The sequence below is a fragment of the Ambystoma mexicanum genome, chromosome 4q (assembly GCF_040938575.1).
Source record: "Ambystoma mexicanum isolate Mex_15411 chromosome 4q, UKY_AmexF1_1, whole genome shotgun sequence".
In the NCBI taxonomy this organism is placed as follows: domain Eukaryota; kingdom Metazoa; phylum Chordata; class Amphibia; order Caudata; family Ambystomatidae; genus Ambystoma; species Ambystoma mexicanum.
Window position 1 is genome coordinate 1,190,579,027 of NC_090928.1, and position 12,806 is coordinate 1,190,591,832.

Here is a 12,806-nt window from a genome sequence, read left to right on the forward strand (position 1 = left end):
CCTGGAGATGGTTTGTTTTGTTATGGGTAGTCCCAACTTGTGACCTGAGTATCCTACAAACAGTTGGTGTGCTTGCCTGATCCTAGCCATTCTGCTGATGTAAAAGCTGAGAGCTTGCCTAGGGTCCAGCCTATGTAGCCTTTCCTCCTCTTTCCCCGGATGGGGAGGAGGGTAGAACGAAGGCAAGGTAATTTTCTGAGTAATATGAAATTCAGAAACCACCTTTGAGAGGAAATTAGGCTTCACCTGTAGGACAACTTTGTCCTTGTGGGAGATTGTATGCAGGGGTTTACAGGAGAGAGCTTTTAGCTCACTCACCCTCCTAGCAGATGTTAGTGCTACCAATAGGACAGGTTTAAGCGTGAGAAATCTCAGCGTGCAAGAGTGAAGTGGTTCGAATGGAGTGCCCATTAAGAAGTATAAGACTAAATTTAAGTCCCATAAGGGAACCTGGAATGGTTTTGGAGGGTAAACATTAGTTAGTCCCTTGAGAAATTGTACCACTAGAGGAATTTTGAAATACGATGGTTCCTCCGCAGTGCGCTTGAAGATAGAAAGCACTGCAAGATTGCCTTTTACAGTACCCACTTGAAGGCCTCAGTTTGCCAAGTAGAGTAGAAAGGATAACACCGTTGGTGTACCACATGAAAAAGGGTTGATATTCTGTTCCCTACACCAGCTGCAAAATTTGTTCCAACGGCAGCGGTATAAAGACTTTGTTGCTGGTCTTCTGGCCGAAAGCAACACCTCCATGACGTCATCAGGGAGATCCCAATCCTTGTACCTCAACCTTTCAGAAGCCAAGCGTGAAGGTTGAGGGTTCTGGTGTCTGGATGGAGAACCTGCCTCCCTTCTGCGAGAGAAGATTCTCTTTGAGTGGAAGACGGATTGGAGGACAGATGGACATATCTAGAAGGTCCAGGTACCACATTCTCCTGGCCCAATCCGGGGTAATTAGGATCATGGTTTTCTGGAATCTTGTCAACCTCCTGATCATTTGAGGAATAACGGGGACTGGTGGGAACGCGTAAAGGAGTGGAAACTCCCATTCCACTACGAACGCATCTCGTAGAGCTCCTCTCCGGGGAAATTCCCTTGAACAGAACAGATAGCACTTCCCGTTGGTGCTTGTGGCGAACAGATCCACCTGAGGGGTTCCCCAAAGGGCGAAGATCTCTTGAAGGACTTCCTGAGCTCGCTCCCACTCGTGGGAGACTGTGCTCTGCCTGCTCAGAGCGTCCGCTGTCAAGTTCTTCTCTCCGGCTAGGTGGACCGCCGATAGAGAGATTCCTTCTTGGATTGGCCAAAACCAGAGCTGCATCGCCTCTCTGCACAGTGGCAGTGATCCTACGCCTCCTCTTTTGTTGAGGTAGTGCATGGCCACCGTGTTATCCGTCATTATCAGGACATTTCTCCCCTGTACTGATGGCAGGAAAGCTTTCAGCGCTAGTCTGATCGCTCTCAGCTCTAATAGGTTGATGTGTAGTCTGGACTCCGATGGAGACCAACGACCGCTGATGGTCAAGTCGTTGGCATGGGCTCCCCACCCCGTGAGTGAGGCGTCTGTGACTACTGCTATCTCCGGCCACGGTTGCCAAAACAGTTCTCCTTTCAAGATGTTCTCTGGATGGGCCCACCATTGCAGGTTGCGGGCTACCTTGTCCGGAATCCGGAGGAGATCTGTCATTCTCCCTGAGAATTGCGACCACTGACTTCTCAGTGCCCACTGAAGAGATCTCATTCTCAGGCGAGCCACTGGCACAAGGAAGATGGGGGATGCCATGAGGCCTAGCAACCTCAAAAAGTCGAAGGCTGGGAGACGTTGGGCATTTTGAAACTTGGTGACCATCTGTAGAATATCGTGAGCCCTCACCTCTGGTGGCGAGGCTTTTCCCAGGGAAGTGTCCAGGACGGCTCCAATGAACTAGAGTCTCTGTGATGTTATCATCTGTGACTTCTTTAAATTGAGGGAGAAGCCCAGTCTGTGAAGGAAGTGGCAGACATAATCTAGCTGGGCCTGGGCCTGTTCCGAAGATACGGCCCTGATCGGCCAATCGTCCAGGTAGGGGTAGACGTGGATCCCTTCCCTCCTCAGACTCACCGCCACTATCGACATCCGCTTGGTGAAGACCCTCGGGCGGAGGTCAGCCTAAATGGCAGGACTCGAAATTGATAATGAGAGTCGCCAATTGCGAACCTCAGGTATTTCCTGTGTTTGAGATGGATTGGCACATGGAAATAAGCATCCTGAAGGTCCGGAGATACCAGCCAATCCTGGAGCTGGAGGGCCTGAAGGATCTGAGAGAGAGTTACCATCTTGAACTTGTCCTTCCTGAGGAACTTGTTCAATTCTCGTAAGTCCAGGATGGGTCTCAGTCCTCCATCCTTCTTTGGTATGAGAAAGTAGGGGGAGTACCAGCCCTTGTTCCTGTCCGCTACAGGTACCGGTTCTATGGCACCTTTCTCTAGCAGGTCTATAATTTCCTGCAAGAGGAGCTGATCTGGAACTTTTAGAGAGCTGTTCCCCGGTGGATGACTCTGAGGAATGTGTAGAAAGGGTAGGCAGTAACCTTGGGCAACTGTCTCTAATGCCCAAGCATCTGACGCTATAGCCTGCCATTCCGTCAGATGGTGAGTTAACCTGCCCCCTACAGGTGTATTGTGTGGGAAGGCCTCAGAGTGGTTTGGGGGCGGCTGATGCAGATGCCGAGGTTAAAGAGGCACCTGCTGCTGCTGCGGTCTTAGTACTTTTGACCCGTCCACCTCGGGTGGATATCCTTTGGCCTCCTTGAGCCGGCTGTCCTCTGCCTTTCCCGAATGCGGAATAATAGCGAAAGGGCTTTCCTCTCCCAGAGGCTCCTGAGGGGCGAAAAGGAGTTTGGCGGATAGCAGCTCCTAAAGATTTTGCTGCTGCTTTAGAAGTCTGTAACTTTTCCAGACAGTCATCAGCCTTTTTCCCGAATAATGAAGAGCCGTCAAAGGGCATATTCAAAAGTCTGGCCTGTACATCAGGGGCAAAGCCCGACTTTCACAACCACGCATGCCTGCGGATTGTTGTACTTGCCGCCATGGCCTTGCTGATACTATCAGCGGAATCGATGCCAGTTTGAAGTGATTCGCACATGGCATCTTTGCCATCTTTAATAATGTTAAGGAGGGCTTCCTTTTCCTCTCCTTCGGGTATGCAGTCAGCCGCTGATGAAGCACACTCCCATAGTGTGTGACTGAACCTGGCGAGCGTACAGGTGGCGTTGATGGACTTCAACGCCATACTACAGGCAGAGAAGACTTTCTTTGCCACAGAGTCGTACCTCTTGTCATCTCTATCCTGTGGGACAGTAGGGTAAGCGGTCCTACTGCTAGATGAAGTTGCCGCTTGAACCACCAGGCTCTCTGGGGTCGGGTGTTTTGACAGGTATTCAGGGTCAGCAGCCGCTACCCTATACTTGGTTGACAATCTTTTATTGACCGCAGGGATAACTTCGGGAGTTTCCCAATTAGATGCAATTTTCCTTTGTAAGGCTGCATGGAAGGGGACCACCGGGTCCTCCTGGGGGCCTTTGTCCAATATATCTGTTAGGTCATCCTGTTGGAAAACAGGTGAAGGCGCAGACCAACCCATAAACTCAATTATTCTTGCCATCAGGGTTCTATATGGTGTTTCGGCATGTTCCCCTGGGTCTGGCTTAACAAATTCCACTTCTGGGGAAGTGTCCAGCACACTTGCCTCATGTAGTGACTCCTGTAGTTCCTTCAGCCTTCTTTCCTCAGAGGTGAAATCCTCTGCAGTAGGCAGTGGGGTCCTCTGTAACCCGAATGTTTCCTGGTCAGAATCTTCCCCTTCTTCATAAATTGAAGAAAGTCCAGGGTATTCTGACCTCTGAAATGTAGTAAACCCCATTTCTAAGGCAGAAGGAGCCAAGCTCATCGTTATTGGATGAGAAAACGTCGATGTTGTCGACGCCGATGTAACAGGCTTTGAAGGCACCAAAAACGGCATCGTAAAAACTGGAAGGGGTCTCGAAGAACTCGAGAGGATCGGGATCCTAACTCGAGGGCATCGACGACAGTCTCGGCGTCGTGCCGGAGGCCCTTGAAATCACTGTTGGCTGTGGGGTGGCCTTGGTCCTCTCTTTCATCGGCGTCGTCGTCGGCGTCGATGATGGCGTCGAGTCGATCGACCGATGCGTCAAGGAACCCTTCGACAACGGCGTTGATGGCGCCGATCCGTGCGTCGAAGGAATCTTCGACGACGATGTCGAAGACGGTGCCTTCCTACCAGATGGCTCATGGCGCTCTCGGGTGGAATGTTTCGCCAGGTGCTGCGACTCACGGCGTTTTGATTTTTTGGGTTTTTCACCCGGGTATCACCCTCAGCTGTCTTCGAGGGGGTCGAGGCTGCGTTCTCGAAGACGCTTAACATTTTCTTTCTGAATTCCTCCCACTCAGCTTGAGAACTGTGTTTGGTGGGACAGGAGACTCTTTCTGGGGACACAGAAGACGAGGAATGGGACCTTCGACTTCTCTTTTTTGAGTGTCTTGATCTCGACGAATGGTGGGAGCTGCTTCGAGATCTAGAATGGGAATGTTTTCGACGGTGAGGAGACAAATGCCTCAACTCAGCTGACGAAACTTTCGAAGAGGTTTTGGCTGACTTACCTCTCTCGAGCTTCCCCTTGCGCTCCTTCAAGGCTTTCGCCGTCATGGACATGCAGTCCTCACACTCCGAACAATGGTGCTCGGATCCCAAGCACCATAAGCAGATCCTGTGTGGATCCGTTATTGACATTTTTTTACCACAGTCTCGACATTTCTTGAAGCCGGATTGCGGCGTCGTCGGTTCTGATGAAGAACCCATCGAGAACTATAAGGTATATTCGAGTCGAAATAGATAATTATCCTGACTGAACTGAGCAACGACGTTCCGAGGCCCCATGAAGCGCGGAAAAACGGAATTGAGCAACTGAGGCAGCGCGTGGCTATTTATGGGCATGGTGACGTCGGCGCCTATACGGTGGCCGTCGAGGGACATCGACTCGCCGGACACCGACGCGCAGCGCCCTCTACAGAAAAAATTTCCGAGGCCAGCTGGAAATGTATTATCAAAGATAAGGAATACATCGGAGGACACAATCCCTTTGAAATGTTATTACGGATATGTTGTCTATTTTTCTCTCTTCTTCTTTCCCTTTCTTTAATGGAAGTGTTAAAGTTAGGATTTAGGGGTAGTAAGCATAATAGCACAAAGATAGGGACTGCACCCATATTTAGAACTAAACTTGTGACCAGGCATAAACGACAGTTGGCTGAAGAAACAAATAACATCTTTGATGAACACCATTCAGGGGGCAGGATTTTTGCAAATATTTCGGCAGTGCTATGAGTCGATATGATGCGCATTGCGTTCGGTCCTTCCCAGGTTTCGGGATAAGCACTGTTAGTGATTCTTCCATGGCGGCTGTGGTAGAGCCCATGGACAGGAATGAATTGAATAGGCTTGCCAGTTGGGGAGCCAGTAGGTAAGCACATTTCTTGTAAAATTTGTAAGTCAGCCCGTCTGGTCCCAGGGTCGTATTTTTCAGGAGACAGATCGTTTCTTTTACTTCTTCCGCCGAGATTCGTCACTCTAGGTCTGCCATTAGGAGGTGCGGCTGCTTCTTTGGGAACAGGCCAGAAACTGTGCTATGGCCATGCCCGACGTTTTGGGCCAGGTCATGATTTCCTCGTGGTTTTGTGCCATTGTCTCAACTTTTCTGTGTGGTGAAGGTTGCCATTTTTATCGGCCAGGCATTGGATGTTATTCCTTGTTTGCAGTTTTTTCAGTTCGTGCACTAGGAGTCGATTTGGTTTGTTGCTGTTGAGGTAGCAGAATTGTTTAGTGTAGGTTAGGGCTCTGGCCGCCAAGTCCGCTAGGTGTATTTCCAGCTCCCCTTTCATTCTTTTTAGTTCTCTGTTTGTTGCTTTAGTGTGGCGCTATTTGAGCTTGTTTTCCAGTTCTATTACTTTCTCCTCCAGCTTGCATTGCTGCAGTTAATGTTGTTGTCTAGGTCGTGCTGCTGCATCCATTGTCGCCACCCGGATCCCTGGTTTCATGGCGTCCCATATCGGTGCCATAGGGGAGTCTGGGGTCGTGTTTTCCTTGAAGTAGTTTTGGACTACATCGGTGGGGTCTGAGCTGGAGGCGACGTCCGACAGGATTTGGTCTTGCATTTTCCATTGGCATTGGATGGGTTTCAGGAAACCCTGCAGTAGCAGGTTCATAGTAACTGGCACGTGGTCTGAGATCGCTATGTGCCCGATTTGGACTTCCTCCATATAAAGGGCCATCGTGTTTATGGCCAGTAGTAGATCAATCCTTGAGTAACCCTTGTGGACGTGGGAGAAGAATGTGTAGTCCCTTTCTTCCTGGTTGCGTAGTCTCCATATGTCAATTGTCTCGGTTTCCCTTAGGAATTCAGCCATGGCAAGGGCTTTGATAAAGTCTTCCCTTGAAGGAGGTAGCGTCTTGTCAATGTTCGGGTCTTAGGGGAGATTGAAGTCTCCCCCGATTAGTAACTGGCTGTCAGTGAAGGCTGTGATGATTGGAAGGAGGTTACGGAGGAAGTGAGCTTGCTCTTTGTTTGGGCTGTAGATTGCCATTAGGGTGATCAGGAGTTTGGCTAAGAGGCCTTTTAGAAGTAGGTATCTCCCCTCCGGGTATCCTTTGGTAGTGATCTGGGTTAGAGGTAGGTTTTGGCTTAGCAGGATAGCGACACCCCTTTTTTCTGGCTGGCAGAGGCAAAGTAGCATTTAGGGAAACGCCTAAAGCGTATCCGTTTTTTGCCTGCCTCTACTAGATGGGTTTCTTGAAGGCATACTATGTCGGCTGCTATTTGGTCCAGTCTGAGCTCCACCGATTTCCGCTTTCTTGGGACGTTCAGGCCTTGCATATTCCAGGTCGTTATGGTGAGTGTTGTATCTGGTGAACCCATCTTTTAAGCCAATGATAGTTTGGTGTATTGTCTTCCCTGGTGGTAGTTTGTTCTTTCCTTGTAGATTCATTTTTTTGTGGTGCCCCCCTCCTGGTGTTCCCCCCCTCCCCAACATCCCCCCCACCAAGGGCCTCCCCTCCAAACTGCCCTCCCCCCAACAAACAATAGGTTTTCCGGAACAGCCTTCCACCAACGGGGCAGTTGGTCTGACCGATGCGCTAACACGATTGGAGGCAACTGTGCCTCTTGACTGAACAGTGAAATAGAAGAATGTTTGGCATTTATGTCTTGAGAGTTGAAGTTGCAGGAGCTTCTATAGGTGTTCGAGCCCTCTCCCCCAGTCCCCCAGGCCTCACTTTGATCCGTCTGATCGATCTGGACCGGGGTCAGAGGGGGTGGAAGGTCCATGGCTTAGATCAAGCGGCAACTGTCTCTGACCTGCCCTCTGCCAGCTGGGTATTGGGGGGTTGGGGGATCCTTTGGGCTGAGGCCATAGTGGAAGAAGGTTTCTCTCTTAGTGGTTGTTGCTCTTCTTACTTTTGGTCAAGGGGCCAAGCAGTCTGCAGCGTCCTTCTACCCTGGTCCAGGATTTGAGGGGTTCCCATTGAGGTCCCTCCACGTTGTGTGTGGACTTATTGGGGTCTTCCATCTCGCTTTCTTGGTTCATGAAGCTCTCAGCTTCTCTGGGGGAAGGGATTAGCCGTGATTTGCCCTCCCAAAAGAAAGAATGAGCCGCGGGGTAACTCCAGGTTATTTTCCTCTCCCGAAGGCATTCGGTCATTAGTTTAAGGGCTTTTTCTTTGCTAGGGTAGTCGCTGCGAGGTCTTAGTAGAGGGATATTGGGGCGTCTCGGAAGCGGATGCGGGCTGAGCTTCTGGCTTTGCGCATAATTTCTTCCTTGACTCTCGTGAGAACATCCGGCAGAGAGGCTGCATTCTGCTTAGCTCTGGCCCTATGCACTCGGTCGAGTTATAGGGGGCTTCGCCTGGGAGTGTTAAGATGAAGAGGAATAGGTTGTTGACGTAGGCCCCCAATTCCTCCTCAGGGACGGAGTTCGGGATTCCTCTCAGGTGAATGTTGTTGCGCCTCAACCTATTTTCTGCATCTTCCTGTTTGCTCTCGAAGGCGTCGCACCTGGCCTAGAGAGCAATAAGACTGTCCACCCCCATCCGATCTCGAAGTTTTGTTCATAGAGAGTCGTTTCGATTTCTTCCGTTCCGGCTTCAATTTCGACGACTTTCTTGTCTAGGGATGAGATTTTGCTTTTTAGTTCTTCCGTTCCTTTTTGATATTCCCTGGTGATAGCAGAGAGGAGCTCCTGGAGATACGATTTTTTGACTGTTTGGGCCAGCTGATCGGTACCAGGTTCGGGGTGCGAGCTGAAGTTCGCGTTTTCATTGCGTTGCCCTTTCTTTGACTTTTCTGCCATGGTTTTTGAGAGCAAGGTGGCTATTATGTCCTGTTTGGAGAGCTTGTGGTTCCTGGACATTGTCTTGTGCTTGTCTCAGGGTCGCTGGGGCTGGGTTCAACCATTTCGTGTCTGGTTTTTGGTTTAGTTGACTTAGGGCTCACCCCTCTCTCAACTTCCAACCTCTTGCCTTGGGGGTTTCCTGGGGTTGGTGTTTGCATTGCCCAGCTGTTCTTGTGTGAAGTGCTGGGTAATGGGGTACCCCAGAATCTTAATGTTGTTCTGGGGCTCTGGAGGGCCTTTTGCATGGTTGGCGAGTCTCAGGCCACTTCCCAGCAGTTGCAGAGAATGCTCGGGGCACACTGCTGGGCCTCCTCTGTGATGAGATGGTTAGAGGTGGGAAGGGCTTAGGGGGTGTTAGGCAGAATCCTATGCATTGCCCTTAGGGACCACTGCAGAGAGTTAATACTACAAGTGGTACTACAAGTTCACTTTTGGTACAAGCCTGTACTACACTGTTAAAGTGGTAGCAGTAGCGCAGCAGCCAGACCTATCTCAAGTACAAATGAGCAGTATTAGAGATTACACAAAGAACCACAATTACTGTGACTCAAGCAAACACCGACTCAAAGTTTTTGGTTAAAAAGTAAAAGTACATTTTTTTTTTTTTTTTTTGATGCTGTAGTTTATTTGAAAACTTTTTCATCATTTGGTTAGGTTGGATTGGCTTTTTTTTTTTTTATTTTTGTTTGTCTAGTTCGAGTATAGAAGATAGAAAGAGAGCAATTGTGTAAGTGTACTTGTTGTTGTGGCCGCTGAGGAGAGCGGTCCATCTTTCTTGCGTACACATTTGTATCGAAGAGAGTTGGTAAAAGGCACCAAATTCTTTGCGTTGTGACGCGAGTTCGTTACATTCCATGACGATGTGGAATATGGTTTCCTCGATTTTTTGGTCTTTGCAGAACCTGCAATAGTTGTCTTCCTGCTTGATCTGTCTTTTTGTAACTAGGTATGCTTTTGTTGGAAGAATGTTTAGTCGAATATTTAAAAATGTTGTTCGAATGGTTTGGTCTGGAAAGGTTTGCAGGTAGGCTGGTGGTTCGTGGATTCTCCTGTTGTCTTTTGTGCAGTGTAGATTCTGTTTGTAGGTGTTTTTTTGTTGAATGGTCTTTATCCAGTCATTGTGCAGCAGTTTTGTTTTTGCGTGTTGTGGACGAAGTATGAGTAGTTCTTCTGTGATATTTTCACTAACCATTTCTTTTCTCATTGTGTCTTTCCATTTTTGCAATATTGTCGTGTTGAAGGTGTTTTCTTTATGTCGCAGTATTTGAATTGCTGGAGTTTTCCCGTCTGTCAATATTTTGCGAAAGATGTCTAGTCTTTTCCATTGTACGACTGATTCAATTGATTGAGTTGCCAATTCGTAGCGTATTCTTGGCATTGGAAATGTTTGCGGGAGGCGAAGGACTTTGCGCCAGAAAGCCGCTTCATATTTTGTCCAGTTGACTCTCTGAGCGTTCAGCATTGCTTCAGTACCATAGGTGAGAATCGGAATGTACTTGTGTCTGTAGTAGGAGATAATTGGCTTGAAGGAGAATTTGCCGTATTTTCTGTGGAGGAGGCAGCCTTGTCTTGATAGCGTTTGGGATGTTTGTTCGATTTTGTCTAGCCACTGCTCTTCTGATTTAGACTGGTTTATTGTGATCCCAAGGTATTTAAACGAAGTAACATTTTCTATTTCAACATTGTCGATCGTAAAGATACGCTGGTTTGTTCTTTTTTTTAGTGGTTTGGTGAGAGTCATTGTCTTTGTTTTTTCCGTATTGATCGTTAATTCATTTTTTTTCATGTACTGGCTTAGGGCTGCCAGTGTTTGTAACCCAGTCGGTGTTTTGTCTAGTAACACGATGTCATCGGCGTATGCCATGACTGGGACTGGGATCGAGTTGATTTTAGGGGGATTGTTTTTGTGTGATTTTAGATGGTCTTCAATATCAGCAGTGAACAAGTTGTAGAGTGTCGCTGCCAGTGGACATCCTTGTTTGAGTCCGTTTTCTGTTGGTATGGCAGGTGTTGTAGTTCCTTGTCTCGACAATCTAACTTTTATCGTGGTTTTTGAATATAGTAGAATAATCGGTTCTAGGATGTCAGATGGACAGTTCTATGTTCTAAGTTTCGACCATAGTTTTTCGCGCGAGATTGCGTCAAAAGCCATTTTTAGGTCAATGAATGCTGCGTAAATTGTCGAGTTGGAGTTGATAGCTTCATGTTTAATTACTTGTAGTAATATCAGGTTGAGGTTTGTTCCAACACTGGCCGTAAATCCTGTTTGTCTGGTCGAGAATTTGTTGTTTTTTATGGCCCACGCAGTGAGTTGGTTTAGAAGTACTGTTGCGAATAGTTTTCCTAGCGGATCGAGCAGGGCAATCGGATGGAAGTTTTGAGGGTCTTCTCTGGGGCCTTGTTTATGGATTGGTACGATTACTGCTGTTCTCCAGGAGTTAGGTATTCTATGCAGTTTATTGATCAGGTTTGTGATGTGGCATAGGAGGCTTGCCCAAGCGTTTGGATCTTCTTTGATAATGGCATTAGATAGTCCATCTGGACCTGGTGCTCTAGAAGTGTTAAGTTTGTTAATCAGGAAGATGAAATCTTCGAATTCTGCGTGTACTTTCCATGTTGGGTCTGTTGTAGTCTGTGTATTCTGTTGAGCTGTTTCTCGTGGTGCGTAAATGGTGGTAAAGTGCGTTATCCATTTTTCTTGGGTTACATTAGCTGTAAGCTTATGCTGTTTTTGTTGATTGTCATTGAGTAGGTTCCAAAGTTCTTTTGTATTGTGGGATTTGTGGCTTTTCAGTATTTGTTCAGCATCTGCTTGTTGAATGAGACTTTTTTGTGATTTAGTCCAGTTTCGATGGTTGTTTTTCAGAATTTTGATCTGGTATGAAGTATCGAGAGCTGGAGTTTTCTTTAATTCTCTTATTGTTCGGTTTAGGGCTTTTTTCCTTTCGGCAATTTCTTGGTTGTAGGAATGTCGATGGTCTTTCTGCGGGCGATTTTTACTGGTTTGTTGGAACGGAATTAGGATCCATTCGTAGTCGATTTTTATAGCATTTGTCAGTCTTGCCTGTAGGATTTTTTCCGGTAGTGAGGTTAAGGATGCTTGTGGGATTCTCAGTCTTGTTGTTGTTCCATTTAGTTCTACATTTATTTTAAACCATCTGTTTGTAAAACACTTCACTTCTATTAATATAAAAACCACACTTCAAGTACACTACACACAACCAATTCCCCTTGTGCAGAACAACTCAAGGTAAGTACATTATGCTTTCACAGACCGGTGTTATGAAACAAAAGACGTTACAGAGAATACAAATGCGATCACTTTTTGACAGTAATGACAGTTCAGTCTTACTAAAGATACGCATATCCGCAGGAAGAAATGATACCGGGGTAAAACACACTTAGCACCTGAGTTACCACAAGAGAGTTGGGGACAAAAATCATAGGCAATACTTTTGTGAAGGCAGACAGAATCAGAGAACACTTTCTAAGCCAAAGATAAAAGTCAATAGGCCTGTGGAGTGTTAGGTGGAACAGTGTTCCTGTTGTCGAGGATCACACAGATAGGTAGTTCAAGATTCGACCACGAAGAGGATCCTCTGGCTGTGGAAGATGAGCTGGTTGACCCCACTAGGCTAAAGGGAACAAGACTCCGGACTGGATCTTCTCTGGTCGTTGAAAGGTAGATAGCTGAGGAATGCAGCAGGGCTTCACCGGGACACGGGGTTGCAGCAGCCATCTTCTTCTCTGCTGCTCTTCGGTTCCTTGCAGTTCCAGTGGCGACTCGGACTTCCAGCCCAAGAGTCCTGCCTTTTATGCGAAAATCCCCCATTCACACAGCCTGGCTGTCAATCACCCAGCAGGGGGGTTGTGTCCGGCCCAGACAACTATCCCAGCCAATCATGACACAGGGTCTCCCTGGAGACCCTGTGCAGGGGGTGACTACACCCCTCCCTCACATTCAGGCCACCTAGACACCCAGGCGCCAAGAGGAGGGCTTCTCTGCAGAAGCCTGCCAAAAGACGGTGAACAAAGAAGGCAAACCTAGTTTGCCACGCAAAGTAAAACACAAAAAGGACTTTAACAAAAAGAAATGGCGACTAAACCAAACCAGAGCCGAAATAAAAAGTATTTGGACAAGCGGGTTTAAGTTCGAGGCTACCACAATAGCCTGGAACAATACCACATTTCTATAATATAATCGCGGTAGAAAAGTTAGGGTAGATACCACTGCCACCAGCCAAGTCTAAATGTTAAAAGAGCAAAACAAAGCTCAGAGAGGCACAGACAAAAAGGGGTAGGAGTTAACCCTTTCCAATACTCCATGTAAGATGGGGTGTACTGGGTCTGTAGTTTTAAAGTGA

At 47.6% G+C, this 12,806-nt stretch overlaps 1 protein-coding gene across 1 annotated transcript in view; it reads right to left on the reverse strand.

Annotated features, from left to right (window-relative positions):
* Positions 1 to 12,806, reverse strand: part of DNAH8 (dynein axonemal heavy chain 8) — an 8,835,797-nt gene that overhangs the window by 8,612,050 nt on the left and 210,941 nt on the right. The window lies entirely within an intron of this gene.